This window comes from Ambystoma mexicanum, chromosome 1q (assembly GCF_040938575.1).
Source record: "Ambystoma mexicanum isolate Mex_15411 chromosome 1q, UKY_AmexF1_1, whole genome shotgun sequence".
NCBI classification, from domain to species: domain Eukaryota; kingdom Metazoa; phylum Chordata; class Amphibia; order Caudata; family Ambystomatidae; genus Ambystoma; species Ambystoma mexicanum.
The window spans coordinates 190,239,150-190,255,800 of record NC_090922.1 but is presented as its reverse complement, the minus strand read 5'-3'; the positions used below and the strand labels follow the sequence as shown (position 1 = coordinate 190,255,800).

The 16,651-nt window shown below is 48.3% G+C and overlaps 1 protein-coding gene across 1 annotated transcript in view; it reads right to left on the bottom strand.

Moving 5' to 3' along the window:
• The window catches only part of KCNJ14 (potassium inwardly rectifying channel subfamily J member 14), a 397,058-nt gene that overhangs the window by 325,036 nt on the left and 55,371 nt on the right, over positions 1-16,651 (bottom strand). The gene's annotated exons all lie outside the window — the stretch shown is intronic.

Genomic DNA, 16,651 nt, shown 5'->3' with positions numbered 1-16,651 from the left:
ATACATGATTGTAATAGCAAGATGCCATGCGTCACATTGCAGCGTTGTGTGCGGGACGTGCTCGCCCAAAGGGGATTGCAGCTGGCACAGGTGGAATGAATCACCACAGGTGGAGGCTATACAGCCTGAAAACACATAAATTGCACACCCAACCCCCTCCCACAACCACACCCACTCCAAAATGCTACCGGCAGGACTAGCGATGTTGGCCCTGGGGGACCTGATAGCACTGCAAGTACTACAACTTCAAGAAGAAGATGAACACCAACTACAACAACAACCGGCCGCACAGAGGAGACGCAGGAGGAGGAGGAGGGCAAGGCAGGGCCAGCAAGGGCCACCAGCACAGCCACTACCACCACGCAGGCAGCCCGCAATCCTACGCCTCCGAGCTCATCCGTTCAACCTCACTGCTGAGCAGATGCACACCCTCTACCGTTTGGACGGGGACACCATAACCGCCATTGTGAACATGACACACGCTGACCTTGTCAGCATGATAGATAGCCCAACCGCCATCCCACCCCTACTGAAGGTGGTGTCTGTACTCCACTTCCTGGCCACAGGCACCTACCAGCACACAGTCGGACAGTTGCATGGCATTTCACAGCCACTGTTGTCACGGACACTATCGCAAGTGCTCGATGCCCTCCTGAAGCACGCAGACGACTACATCTCTTTACCACGCTCGGAGCAGGAGATTACAAACACAAAAGTGGGATTCCATGCACTGGCCGGCATATCGGGTTGCATTGGTGCCATCGACTGCACCCATGTGGAATTGGTTGTCCCACATGCCATGGAGGCCCAGTACCGCAACCGGAAACAATATCATTCTCTTAATGTACAGATGGTGTGTGACTCCAACAGGATCTTTACACATTGTTGTGCCCGATTTCCTGGATCAACCCATGATTCTATGGTCTTGAGGAACTCTACAATACCACGCTACATGGAGCGACACGCAGGGAACAGATCCTGGCTACTCGGTGAGTCTCATTTCATGCATGATAATGTGGGGTATGTGATGCGGCAATGACCTGGCAGGAAGGGTGGGGGGTGCGTACGTAGCAATGTCATTCCACAAACATCCTTTATTGTCCACATACAGGTGATGCCGGGTATCCACTGAAGAGATGGCTCCTTACACCACTCCGGAACCCACAGAACCAGCATGAGGAGGACTACAACCATGCCCACTCACGTACCCGTGTAGTCATTGAACAGGCATTCGGCCTACTGAAGGCTCGTTTCCGCTGCCTCAGCAGGTCTGGCGGGGCACTCCTGTACCGCCATGAGAAGGTTGCAAAGATGGTCATGGCATGTGTCATGCTACACAACATGTGCGTACGTATAAATGTGCCCATGCCCCCTGACGCAGAACTGCAAGCACCTGAAGATGGTCATGATGAGGGTGGGGATGTGGCAGCACCTCAAGGAGTCCGCGAGGCACAGGAGGGCCGTGAAATTCGTCCGAATATCATAGATTCATGCTTCTAGCACTCACGCCTGGTGGCTGATACATGGACACGGGACTTGTGGCACTGTGTGTGTCTGGAACATGCACAATGTGGACTGTACGCCAATAAAGGCCTCGTACACAAAGATCAATGTCCACACATCTCATTGGATGATTATGTAATATTTATAGCATATGTGAAATTATATTACACACCCCATCGACCCGCCACCCAAGAAAGCCCAACACCCCCCCTCCACCCTCCTACCTCCCCCCCGAACACCAGTGTCCAAAGATGCTCATTGTCAGTGGGCAGACGCTATTGCAAGCCCCCTCTCCGGGTATCAGGGGCACCCCTGCCTGTGGAGCGCAGGTTCCTCCCAGATCTACGTTGGGGGCTGCCCTGGACGGAACTTGCAACGGATGATGTCTCTGCCTGCTCACGTCCATGCATGTCCCTAAGGGTTTGTGAGAGCTCAGTGAGCACACGGCGCACAGCGGCAAGTTCACCACATACGTCTTTGGACGTCGCATGCAGTTCCCCCCTCAGGCTCTCGGTGCTTCTCTCCATTTGTACCCTTAGTGTCTCTGTACTTCTCTCCATTTGTACCCTTAGTGTCTCTGTACTTCTCTCCATTTGTGCCCTAAGTGTCTCAGTAGATGTTTCTATGACTGCCTTAGAACCCCCACATTCATCAGCATGCTCCTTGAGGAGCGTGGCCAGTTGCTGCTGTTGCACGATCACCTGGTCGAGGGACTGTTGCCTCTGCTGGGCCATGCCCATTTGCGGTGGTGTCACAGAGGGGCTGATCACCTCATGTTGCCTTGCCACAGGGCTTGTGGGGGATGGCCAGTCGTCGTCTTGTGGGTGCCCCTGCGTGGTATCCTCATGGTGTACGGGATGAAACAAACAGGGGGATTGAGACAGGTCATGGATGGGTCCTACATCGACAGCACCGTTTTCTGTGTCGGAGCATGCTGTCATTATTGCAGTGTCACCTATGGTGCTGCTGCCACCAGAAGCAGTGCCTTCTGTGGCATCCATTGGGGGGACCTGTGGTGCTGGTGTTGTGGGCATGCTGGCTGCTGGGGTGCCTGTTGAAGTCCCCTCCTGTGTGCTGCCACTTGATTTGTGCTGCTGCCGTGTCTTGATCCGTGCAGCTGAGGTGGAGGGTCTTTGGCCGTTGGTCTTGGCCCTCTTTGCAGGTGTGCTGGTAGGGGTGTCCTGGAGCTCGTCGTTTGAATCGGACCCTGTGGTGGAGTAAAGGTGGGCGAGCGTTACTTATGGGTCTGTGGAAATTGGAATGGCAATGTATCACATGCATTGGGGTGGTACCTGAGGGTGATTTGGGTCAGGGCCTTGGAGGTGGTTTCATTTTTGTGTGGATTGAGGATGCAGTTGTTTTGCAGCCTGCAGTTAGGGTGTGCATGCTGCACGTGTAGAGGGTGTTTTTAGGATTTTTGATTATTTATGTATGTAATGTGACTTTTAAAGTGCGCTATCAGGCCAATGTGTGTGGACGTTCTCCTGGACATGTGTTTCTGTTGCACTATGTGGACACATGGTACTTCACATGATTGGACATTGTGGATTTAGCATTGTTTTATTTGGCCCACCTACCTGATTCTTCGGATGTCTGCACTCCTTTCTCCATCCCTCCGACTCCCTCTATACTCTCCATTCCAATGGTGGAGGCACAGATTTCTTCCCAGGGTGTCAACTTGATGGGTGATTCCGATCCTCCCCCGGTAGCTGTGGCAATGTTACGGTTGGCTGATAGTATGCTCCGTACGCGTATCCGCAAGTCGTCCCATCGCTTTCTGCATTGCTGTGGGTTGCGGGGTGCGGTCCCCACCGCACTTACCCGCTGTGCCACCAGGGCCCATATGGCCTTCTTGTTCGCAAGTGCCGTCCTGGTCATTTGCGTCGAGAAGACGACGGCAGCATTCTCCTGGAGGGTCTCTGTGAGCACGGTGAGTTCCTCATGGGAGAAGTGGACCTGCCGCTTGCGGTCGCACGCTTTTTTAGCAACTTTTCCCATTTTGATTGTTTTAACTGGGTGGCTAACGGGTTGGGATGTGTCTCAGGGTCGGATTTGTAATGGTTGTGTTGGGATTCTGATTTTGTAGGTGTACGGCGTGCTGTTTCCCGTTCCGGCCCCATGTTTTTACTTCCGTTTCCGTATATTAACAGTCACCGTATTTTGCGATTACCGCTCATTACGGTGACCGCTATGATGGGTGGCGGAATTGCACTTAGGGCGCCGTACGACGGCGGTGAGGGGCGTTTTGGGGACATTTCCGCCATCGCGGACTTTACACTTCCGCCATGGCGTAATGCTCGTGCCCGATGGGTCAGAATTAGCCGCACTTTACTCCATCGTGCAATGGCCGAAACGCTATTTCCGCTATGGCGGTCAGGTCAGTTACTTTCCGCCAGGGTCGTAATGAGGGCCAGTGAAAAATAGTTAGGACATTGCACACCTCTTGTTGTGAAGCCCCGTTACTCATCTTCCATTCCCCACCCACCTTGTCTACCATCATCCTGTAATTACCCTCTCCTCCCCATCTGATAGTCGCACTCTTAGTGGACCTCGCCCCCCTTCCCGTTTACAGAACTCTGTCACTTCCGGAAGTTAGGAACTGAATAAATACCTCTAGTAAACGAACAAATTACATTAATTACATTTAACATTTAGAGAGCCTTCCCAGGCCGACTTGGCTTATTATATTATCTTTCTCGTGCTGTGTTATGCGCAGGTCACGGGCCATGGCGCATCGCGCACTAAAGAGACTGAGGGTCGGAGACTACAATGCCATCACTGTGCGCTGTTTTTCGTTGGCTGCTTGTTCTGTTCTATTATTGAGTTGGCTGCTCCACAATACACCACAGCACTCAAGTGACTCTCATTTGAAAAGTTTGACCTTCGTATCACCCTCCATTCTAGAAAAAGATACATGGCACTTTCCCAGTTTTGGCATTTCAAAATATTCATCCCGGATTCCAGTGAATTTCAATAACTGTTCCAACAAGGTGTATTAGCACGGCCATGTCAGAAGGTCGTTATTGCATCATGGAAAAGCTGAGATTTGTAGTACAATGAAGTGGACTACAAGTCTTGCCAAAAATAGAAGCCCCTTGTACCTGGTGAATTGAAGGGCAGCTTGTAAATGTAATCTTACTTCCGCCGCCTACACTGAATTCCGTCATTCTATTTGCCTCAATCTGAGAAGTAGTGGTATGTGTCTCTGTTATGCCAGGTGGTCCCTGGGGTTCTCTCTTGCCGGGTACTGGGATAGCAATTTTAGTTACACTCACCGCGTACAATCCCATGCTACCTCCCAGTGATTCTAAGACGTTACTATGCCACAAAAAGTATGTGAACTAGCCACAAAAAGACGATGGGCCTCATTACGACCCTGGCGGAAGACCACGGTGATATTAGCACCATGGTCCATGCCCGTAAGGTACCGACTCCGCCATGGAGAAAGGGGGAATTACCACCCCATTACAAGGTTGGCGCGGCGGTAATTCCCCCTTCCTCCATGGCCCTTCCCCATTCCCATTTTTGCCCCATAGGGCTCAATGGGAATGGGGAAGGCGCTAAGTACGGTGCCGCAAATTGCGGTACCGTAATTAGCACTAAGGTCCCTTTGTGGGTCCCTACTTTAACGGCTGGTCTGCACCAGCCGTTAAGGTCGGGTCCCACAAAGGGACCTCGTAATTAGGAGCTAATAGATTAACGGCGCTGCAGCCTTTTACGGCGCCTTTAACCCATTAGCGCCTGGGTCGTAATGAGGCCCGATGCCTTCAGTTACCGCCAATGAATGCACCCTCTAGCCTACAAACATTTCAAACATTTTTCATTTGCACAAATATTTCCAACACTTTTCCATTGAAGCAACAGACATGTTGACTTGCCACACAAACACAGAGAACTCAGTTACAGCCACTGAATGTAATCTCCTGCCTCCCAAGTATTGTAACACTTTTCTATGTCAGCAAGAAGTAGGTGGCTGGCCACAAAAGACAATGGTCTGAGTCACAGCCACTTAATGCACCCTCTAGCCTCCAAACATTTCTAAGAGTTTTCGTCTGCAAAAATATTTCTAAGACTTCTACTGAAGCAACAAGCTTGTTGACTATCCACACAAAGACAGTTAACTTAGTTACAAAAACAAAATATAATCTCCTGCCTCCCAAGAATGTTAAGACTTTTCTATGTAAGCAAGAAGTAGATGCCTGGCCACAAAAAGGCAACGCATCCAGTTACAGTCACCGAATGCCCTTTCTAGCATACAAAGATGTGTAAGACGTTTCAAAGGCAAAACATGTTTGAGAATTTTCATTTTCAAAAAGATGTCTAACACTTTCCTACTCCGGTAGCAAATATGTGGAGTGTCCACTCACTCCCAGAGGGCACACTTAGTTACAGACATTAAATGCAGTGTCATGCTAGCTGCGGTTTCCACGGAATTCCCTGGCCCTAATGTCTGCTCAATCTGACATGTGCATTTATGTCATGCAAGGTAAGTAGTAGTAGTCACCAAAAATTGACTATCCTTTTTTAACTTTCTCCCGCTCCCTCAACTGAAGCCTATTTCATTTTTCCACACCACTCTTTCATCTGAATCCTATCAAGGTTCAACCTATCCCTCAACTATAGTCTATTCTTTCAACTGCTGTGTAACCCTCCCTGCCTCTTCCTACACAAAACTTCAAAGTAGAACCACGTTGGCGTGTTTAAACTATTCAGCCTGAACCCCCACTCTTACCAAACTACCCACACATTTTGGAAAAGTCTGCTTTGGGGAGGAAAAAGGGCCAACATTAGGATGATTTTATTGCTGAGTATGTTTGCTGGGGCTTCACAGCAACACTTCCCCGACCAAGCAGTCTGGAAAAGCCAGTCAGGTGAGAGCACTCCTCTGTGAAGACTCCGAGGGAAGAGTTTCATCCCACAGAAGGGCTTGCTGAGAGGACATCACAAGTACCACCTTCTGGTTCCGAGCCCTCATCATGAGGATCTGAACTGGGAAAAACAGGAGGTAAAAGAAAATTACATGGAAAATGCAAGTTACTCACTTCTAAGGATTTATAATCTCAGAGTAACAATGCCCCCTATTGGGCAATATAAGCAAGGCCCAATTCGACAGTCTAGATGGAAACACCCATCATCAGTAAATATGGGTAATGATGACATCTATGTCAACCTTATGTGCTAGAGAGGAGTGATACCGACAGCGCCCTTGGGCAAAGCAATGATGTGATCAAAAATGACATGTGTGCTACACAACACAAAGATCTGTGCAACAGTGACATGTGCAACCCAGCACATTACAGTGTGTTCTAGAGTGTGTTTACTACAAGGCGCATCGGCATGCATTCCATTGTTTGCTGTAGTCTGTGGTTCCACCGAGTGCTGCTTGATGTCTCACTTGCTTGTGCATGAACATACCTGAAGCCATCGAGAGTCTGTACTTTGTCCAATGCGCATCTTCTACTCCAACGCAATAAGGTCACACAAGGGTCAGTGCTGCCTGCCGGCTAAAAATAAAACTACTACTGACCTTCACAAAAGCAGAGGATATACCCATTTAAATGTTATACTCTTGTGAGATTATTATAGGCCAGATACTTAGGTGAGGCTCCTTTGTAAACACAAAGAGTTATTTTGGCATTAATAAACCAATGGACCTTAAGTCTCATTGGTTATGATGTCACTAGACCCTTGAAATAATCTTGAACTATCTGGTGAGTATTGTGGCGTTAACGGATCGGCTGTTAAGGTCATTAGCACCCCAGGTTACCAAAGCGGCAAGCCTAGATGCTAATAAAAAAGGATTTTCCTTCCTACAACGGGACGCGTGTGGTGTCCCATTTGGGTGAAGGAAAATCCTTTACCAATATGGCCGCCATGGAAAGGGAAGGTGGAACTCCATACAGAGGCCCTCTTCCCTTTCGAGGGGGACCATTCTGCGCAGTGATGAAGGTGCGGCTGCTGCGGTGAGTGCCGCCGCATTAAGGTAAATTGTGGTGGAGGGGATTCAAAATACAAAAAAAGGGGACGGGAGGTGGGGGAAGATGGCGGTGGAGGGAGCTGGCTGTCAGGCGGTTTGGAACGTGGGCTTATACCGGCGGTTCAAGCCTGCGTTCCCAGCCATCTGATTGGCTGGATCTCCCCCAGACTCCCTGCCCCCTGGTGCTAATGTGGCTTATTTCCCTTTTCGAAGTCTTTACCAAACATGTAATTTGCGGGTCTGATCTATTTCCATGAGCTGTAGGTTTTGTAACCACTGGGGGAATGTACAAAAATATATATAAAAATATTAATCACATCAAGTCATTTAAAAAATGTACACATCATATCAAGTAATCAAAAACATATAATAGATAACGGTGTCCCATAATGGAATCCTTAAGTTCTAAGGACTTTAGAAAATCTCGTGGCATTTGGTCTCATGGTTTGTCGAATCCACTAAGTGCATACATAACCTTATAGGAACTCTATACAACATAATATCTTTATTTTATATATTTGAGCATTTCTACAATTAAAATAAACTGGAGTAAGGCCCGATAGACTTTTTGGGAGTCTTTATAACTTGTCCTACAATTGACTGATGTTCACTGTGTCCAAGAAAACATTTTGGAAAGTTGGTTGCACCTCCCCCAAAAGGGCCCACGTTATATTCTGTACAAAAATCGCAAAATCAGAATCTGCAATGGTGGCATTTCATCACATTTGAACTTAGTGGGGGTCATTACGACCCAGGCGCTATTAGCGCCATGGTTGACGCCGGTATTTTAACGATTGCGCCATGGTGGATGGCGGAATCACCGCCCCATTCCAAGGTTGGAGGGGCGGTAATTCCCCATTCACCATTGGCCCTTCCCCATTCCCATTTTTGCCCCAATAGGGCTCAATGGGAATGGGGAAGGCGGTAATTACGGTACCGCAAATTGCGGTACCGTAATTACCTCCAAGGTCCCTTTGCGGGTCCAATCCTTAGCGGCTGGTCAAAACCAGCCGTAAAGGAAGGGACCCGCAAAGGGACCTCGTAATTAGGCGGTAAGGGGTTAACGGCGCTGCAATCTTTTACGGCGCCGTTAACCCCTTACCGCCTGGGTCGTAATGAGGCCCAGTTACTTTTGAAACCTTAAGTTGAAACCTTAACTTCTTTGAAACAGCAGAACCACCAGTGTTCACCATGTTTGGGGTGTGCACCAGCACAAGTGAGATCTGTTTGTGTGTACCACAAATGGAGACAATTGAGCGGGTCAGTGTTGGGAAACAAGTGCCAAAATGGTCTATGCAAAATCCCATTTAAGCAAATTTGGCCTTATTAAGAGAATAGCATTAATTCTGTGATTTATCTGCAGAACTACTGCCAATATCCTTTACCGTTACCACCCCTGCGCCTAGCACAGTTTTCTGGCAGATTACGCCTGGTGCTAAATCAGTGTTAATCCCCGCGTTTGGAGTCCATAGGATTCAGTGGAGATTTATTTTGTATTTACTGTGAGTAGTAATTCTGCCATGTTAAATCCACACATTTTTTGGGTATGAGACTTACGTGCAGGAATGTACTAAATGTGTTACACTTATAACTGTAGTACTTGAATACAACTATTTGTGCCTTGAGGAAGCCCGGGTACAGGCGAAAACAATTGCACGTGCCTCCAAATGGAGAATGTTGGCACTACTTAAAATAAATATTTGATCGTGTATCAAACCAACTACCGAACAAGCCCAAGATTTGAGTACATTATTTGTATCTTACAAGGTTAGGCGCATAAAACAAACCTATCAAACCCATAGACCCTAACTTTGACTAACCAGCTGACTAGGAAATATCAGTCAATGCTAGATTTTTGCTGCCGGTCAACACTACCGACGGACCAAACAATCTTAGACACGAGGCAAGCGCATTGAAAAATATTAACTTTTTTTTTACCCACTTAAGTGAAGGATTACCTCCAAACTCAGGTCAGCAGTACAGTAAAATCATCAGTAATGCCATTCACACAAAAAAGTGGTCATATTTTAATTATTTTTTGCCAAAATGTATCCACACTGCCAACCTCATAATGGGGCCCCTTGTCAGGATTTATTTGTGTTATTCAAAGACGTTCTTCTCTAAAAAGACTCAACTAAGAAATACAATTTTTGAAGCAGGCACTGGTGTTCAGTAAGATCTCTGTACAGAAAAGAAAGATTGAAAAGTGGTTCACCCTTTTCAGCATCGGGTTGTGAGCTGGAGGAATGGGTCCAACACAAGGTGTGGTTCACAAGGGAATCTAGTCAATCTATCTGAAACATTACAGAGTGGTACATTTCAGAGTGGACCATAATACCGAAAAACACTGCAAACATTAATTAAATAAAAAAACGGTAGTGGAGGAAAGGGGTTAAAATGGGTCCGCATGGGGTTGGGTTGGTGTTATAAGGGTAAAGAAAACAAGGGACTTCAGGAGAGACCCCCCAAATAAAAATAAAAAGAAATTCAGTTTTTTTTGGTATTTTGTCTGCAATTAAATTTTACACTCTGTAATTGTGGTCGGTAAAATCACATGTAACCATTTACAAGGAGCAATGGCACATGAAACGAAGAAACGAAGAAGCCAGGGACAGGTAGCCAATGCCCCGGTCTGTGTAGCTCACAAGCAGTTTGATGCGGGACTCAGGGCCCAGAGCTGTTCCTTGACTTCCGGGGTTGAAGGGAGGCCCTTTCCAGCGTCTCCATGGGCAAGAGTTGTCCTTGATCTGCACTTCCAAACCAGGAAGGTTACCAGAGAGCACCCGCAGGAACTGCTACCAGTCTTCATGCGGGAGGTAAGGCCTTGGGCACAAACAGCAGCCTCACCCCAAATATGCCTCTGAGATAGTTGCGGGCAAGAGATTGCCTCTTGATTGGAAGTCTCTGGTCTTCACCTCTCTGGCAGAGGACTTTGAAGCAGGCTGTACTCTCTACCAGGTTCCAGGTGAATCCTCCTTCTTTGGTAATTCAAAGAAGAATCCACTAAGAGGAGGGTCTCCCACCCTTATATAGGCAAAATGCCAGAGCTGATTGGTTCCCTTCTATCCTTCTGTACGGGCCCCAAACAGGGCTTTTATAACAAGTGTCACTTTTTTTCTGATGTCATACCCAGAGTGCTCCGTCTGCAAGAAGTGGACAGGGGGGACTATGTGCAGCCCCAGATAACTCCAAGACAATTGAACTCCTCTGCGAATTGTCCTCTATCCCAGCTCTACTCTAACTCAGTCTCTCTCTCTGTCTGCCTAACTTGGAAGAATCTCTGGTAATCAGCACCCTGCTGTGGACAACCTATTGTATTGTATCCTGGCAGGCATGTCTTTGAAAGCAGTTGTGCATCCAACCCCTGGGGAGAGTTCCTGTACTTGGAAGGAGGTGATACTCATTAGCAGGAGCATCAAAGGGGAAGCTTTCTGGCCTCTGGTGCATGGGTAGGACCAGCCCTCTAGACAAGGTGCGTATCGTGCTTATTTACGCATCTAGTTATGGGAAATAGGGATGATTTTTGTTTCTACTGTGTACCATGTATGCTGTGTTTATTAATTAAAAAGAGCATACTTTCCACCACTGGATGGCACTGTAGCAAGCTCCTGCCTTGAGGCAGGCAGGCCCTTCCCTTGCCAGTCTCTCTGAGACATGTATCCTAATCCAGGGCTCAACCCACCCCCTCGGCCCTGGAAGACCTTTCCAGAAACGCATGTGTCCTTCTGCTACGTTTTTTCATTTGTAGAGTAAGCTGAGAGAGGAGGCCACAAATGCGGTGACACCAGCCAGGTAAGCAAACCGCCCTTCTGCTGCAGGCGCTTTTCAATTGCATTTTTATTTTCTGTCTGACAGCCCGGACAGCTATCGGATCGAATCTCGCATGGTCCGGGCTGTCAGAGAGAAATAAAAACGCAATTGAAACCATTTCAAAGTATTTTGTTTCTTCCAAAGCAAATCCATCTGCTCGGGTCGGATGATCAACGAACTGCCCGTTTCCCAGAGTCACAGTCCCCCTGAGACACATGCTGTGTCCCTGATGAACTCCACCACAGTGTTGTCGAGGCAGCCTGTGTGTCTCAGGGGGGGCTGTGACTCTGGGAAACACGTTTCCTTTGTCATCAGCAGCATAGCCCTGTGACTCTCTGTTGCCCCCATGCCCCCCATTACCGTGTCATGCCTCCTCTCCCTTCCCGTGACTGTCTCTGTGCCCCTATGCCCCCCGTTACCGTGTCATGCCTCCCCTCCCTCCCCCAACCCTCATGACTGTCTCTGTGCCCCCTTGCGCCGTTACGTGTCATGCCTCCCCTCCCTCCCCCCATCCCCGTGACTGTCTCTGTGCCCCCTTGCCCCCGTTATGTGTCATGCCTCCCCTCCCTCCCCCCGCGACTGTCTCTGTGCCCCCTTGCCCCCTGTTATGTGTCATGCCTGCCCTCCCTCCCCCCGCGACTGTCTCTGTGTCCCCTTGCCCCCCGTTACGTGTCATGCCTGCCCTCCCTCCCCCCACCCCCCGTGACTGTCTCTGTGCCCCCTTACCCCCGTTACGTGTCATGCCTCCCCTCCCTCCCCCCACCCCCCGTGACTCTCTCTGTGCCCCCTTACCCCCGTTACCGTGTCATGCCTCCCCTCCCTCCCCCACCCCCCGTGACTGTCTCTGTGCCCCCTTGCCCCAGTTACCGTGTCATGCCTCCCCTCCCTCCCCCACCCCGTGACTGTCTCTGTGCCCCCTTGCCCCCCGTTACGTGTCATGCCTCCCCTCCCTCCCCCACCCCCCGTGACTGTCTCTGTGCCCCCTTGCCCCCCGTTACGTGTCATGCCTCCCCTCCCTCCCCCACCCCTCGTGACTGTCTCTGTGCTCCCTTGCCCCCCGTTACGTGTCATGCCTCCCCTCCCTCCCCGTGACTGTCTCTGTGCCCCCATGCCCCTGTTTCCGTGTCATGCCTCCCCTCCCTCCCCCCACCCCGTGACTGTCTCTGTGCCCCCTTGCCCCGTTACGTGTCATGTCTCCCCTCCCTCCCCCATGACTGCCTCTGTGCCCCCATGCCCCCCGTTACTGTGTCATGCCTCCCCTCCCTCCCCCCACCCCCGTGACTGTCTCTGTGCCCCCTTGCCCCCCGTTACGTGTCATGCCTCCACTCCCTCCCCCCACCCCCTGTGACTGTCTCTGTGCCCCCTTGCACCCTGTTACCGTGTCATGCCTCCCCTCCCTCCCCCCGCCCCGTGGCTGTCTCTGTGCCCCCTTGCCCCCCGTTACCGTGTCATGGTCCCCTCCCTCCCCTGTGACTGTCTCTGTGCCCCCATGCCCCCCAGTTACGTGTCATGCCTCCACTCCCTCCCTCCGCTCCCCGTGACTGTCTCTGTGCCTCCTTACCCCCCATTACATGTCATGCCTGCCCTCCCCCACCCCCATGACTGTCTCTGCCCCCATGCCCCCCGTTACCGTGTCATGCACTCCCTGACCCCTGTGACTGTCTCTGTGCCCTCTTGCCCTCTCTCCGTTACGTGTCATGCCCTCCCCGCGACTGTCTCTGCCCCCATGCCCCCGTTACCGTGTCATGTCCCCCCGCCCCCCTTGACTGTCTCTGTGTCCCCATGCCCCCCGTTACCGTGTGTCATGCGCACAACTTATTTTTTGGTGTGTTATTATAGCGCTGAAAATAAAGTGGCTAAATCAGGATATTTTTCTTTTGCATCTTATAGTTTTCCATTCAGGATGTGGAAAATAAAGGTACAGTGATATTATTTTGCCCCAACATGCTGCTATCAGGATTTACATGTTGTCATGATGCTTTGCTATGCAATGTGTGTATTTTGCAAGTAAACTCGATAGTACAGTATCATTGAAGGTCTTCACACCCAAAACTTAAATATTTGTAAGTATGGAATGGAAGAAAGTAGCCATGCCCAAATTGAAAGAGTGGGTTAAAATCCCTGCTTAGCTGTTTAGCGTAAGTGTGTGATCATGGGCAAATATTGTAATCTCACCCTAACTTCAACTGCAAAAAATGGAGTGCTTATGAATGATTACGTGTACACCCTTACTACAATAGGACAGTTTTAATAAGTGTAGGGCCACATTGGTGTACGCGGGTGCCCCTCTGCTAGTAGCTCCAATGCTGCCGCATGGAAATGCATTATTTTAAAGGTTTTTATAAGCTAATAAAAAAAAAAAGAAATGCATTATTGCTGCACTGGCCCGCCTCCAATCTCGTAACACTGGATTTGACAGACAGACAGTCCCACCAGCCAGTCAGTGCACCAGAAATTCTAGTATAGCAGACTGTTGTAGAACCAACATTACATTTTCTCCCCTGTTGCTCCCAGCAACTGAAGTGGTTTGGGCCGACCAGAGTACTGCCCCCCACTCTGCAATGTCCCCGTTATGCTATGATATTGAGTCTTTCATTGCACACCATCTGCCATTTGGACACTTTCTAGGACCTTCAGGATCTGCAAGTAGTGGGTGTTTCAGACTTAAAAGAGAGAGTTAACTGATTGTAACATTGAAGCTGCACTAGAATAGTTTCATTACAAGTAAGAAGTTAAATGCCCTTACACAAGTAAGTTTGCCACCCCTCCACCTTCTCTGAAGTTAGTGCTTCTCTCAACATTTGAAGGGTTAGCCCTGTCTAAATTGTACCCCAGGTGCACCCCTGGATGTGTGCACTTGTACTTACAACTTATTTCATGGCAGAATATTTTCCGCAAGTGTAATAAAATGGTTAAAGGCAAGCCAAACAACTTTGAGCTACAACTCTTTTTGTCTACGGGTCTGATTTTACATATGCACTGGGTGTATATGTTGGATACGTTTTACTCTCTTGCAGAGGAGAAAACTCATTTTTACTCTCTTGAAATTGCATTTACTCTCTAATTTCAAAAATCATGCGTAAAATACTCCCACCACAAAATCTTATCTGGAGCACTGGGTAGGACCCAGGAAAGACTAACTGAATCCACCCAGCTCTGCCATGGATGAGTCACTGGTCATCAGGGTGGCAAGTAGAGGCAGCAAATGCCTTTGTGGCTGCATAACTGTGTCCTTGCAAGAGCCACAAAGCCAAAGCAGGCAGGGCATATCTTTAGAGTTTATTGTGCTTCCAAGCCCTTAAGGTATACAGTTATGATTTTAGGAATGGGGAGCCTCTAACTATAAAGACAACACCCCCGCCCGACCCGGAGCTGTGGGCTCCAGCAGGCTGTTCTCGGGAATGCAAATGTGACCTTTAACCCTGCTCTGCTGTCATTGTAAAGCAGTTTCAGGGACTGCATTATGCTTTTACTGGCATGGAGCATTAATCCTCAAATACGTCTATTTGGATGTAATCCATCAAACAAGTACACAATAAAATGGCAGCAGTGTCAACACATAAAATAAAATAAAAATTAGTTCATGTTGGAAGAATCATGAACATACTATGAACAATGAAATAAAATAAAAACAATTCCTCACTAAAAGTGATCCCCTCATAAAGTTAATTCAGATAAGAGTGTCCAGAAAGGATTTGGTTTGTTTCTTTGTCTGATAACTGTTTGCGGTGAACTGCCTGCAGGAAATCTGCTTGCATGCAAATAATTATCAGAGGAACAAACTCAAAACAAAATGCGCCCACCCCCAGCCCCTTACTTACCTATTTGCCCGCCGCCACGTCCTCCTCACCACTGCGGCGTCAGATCCGTCCCTCTAACGTGGGTCAGATTTGCTGCTGCAGGGTCCCTTATTCTTTTTATTTATTTTTTTCCGGTCCCCCGTCTCCCATGTTGAGGCCAAAAATACCAAACATGGGGACACCCCTGCAGCCCCCGCTCCACATGTTCAGTATGTATAAGCCTAATTGATCATTTATAATCGATCAAATGGTACTGGCCGAATTCGGTCAAATGTACCATTCGATCAATTAAAAATGAACCATTAGGCGAATGCCGCCAGAAATTGTTTTCTTGCTTTCCAGGCCCTTCTCAAATGGTTAAGGAATCCCAAAGCGACAACACGAGGCTCAGCTTCAAGCAAAAAAGTTAATGCCGGACGATAGTGAGTACATTTACACTGTTTCAGATTTAGGGTAATTGTCTTTTTTCTACTATCCTTATAATAGGGACGCATCAGAACAAAATGCAAGAGATCTCTCTCGCCGAGCCACAACATGGACATTCTAGGTCTTGAGCTAGCCCAGCCAATTCACTGTGTTCGCGTGCAACAGTAGAAGGTCAAAACGTACACTGGTCAAAATCCAGCGATCTGCTGGATTATGGCTATGTGGCAAGTGTGTTTGTAAAGAATCCACTTTTGTAAGAATGGTGTGTTTTCTATTTGAGGCCAAAAGGAACCCCACTAATTGTCACCTTTCCCGAATTATGGTGCAAAAATTCCCTTTATAAGCATTCCTCCCCTCTTGGATCAACGGATTGGCCGGGTAAAGGAAACTTGGAGCATTTAGCTGGATTATGCAGTCTTTAATACACTTCAGCCAGGGGATCTTGTACCAGGCAGCACTTAACAACGGTTTTTAACTACATCTTGTGTTACCTGTGCTCTGGGGTTTGACCATATTCTCGACCAATGTATAATTGGGGCATGGTACCAGTCATCTTCCAAGTGTTTAGGTCTGAACTCGGCATGAACTGCGAAGTTCGATGCTGAGCTCAGTAGGCCCAATAACTTTTTAAAGAACTTGTTTTCTATAGTATGCAGTATGACAACAGTTTCATACTCCCAGAATGAAGCCCCATAATTGGTCGCTGCCTTAGTCTGAGCATTGTATGCCTTTATTATCATTTCAAGTGATTTCCCCTGACACATTTGCATAAAGCGGGATACCCTGCACTGCCAGAGTTATTTTGATTGTTTCTCTCGATATGTGTGATGCAGTTTTCCGCAAATCAAATGCCTAGATAATCAAACTCTTACCTTCGGGATTACAGAGCTATTACTATACATCCCATGCATCCCAATTTGTTTCACTCTCCCTGCTATGCATGCCATAACAGCTGCTTTTGTTGTGTTGATTTTCAAATCTAAATTTGTCGCAAAAACAGTGCACACATTGATCAGTTTCTGAAGGGCGCTAATAACAGTGTCATCAGCATATGCTAAAAGGGGGTACGCTTTGTTAACCACCTGCAGAAAGTCTGCGTTAGAGTCAACAATGGCCTTTCAAGACCATCTATATA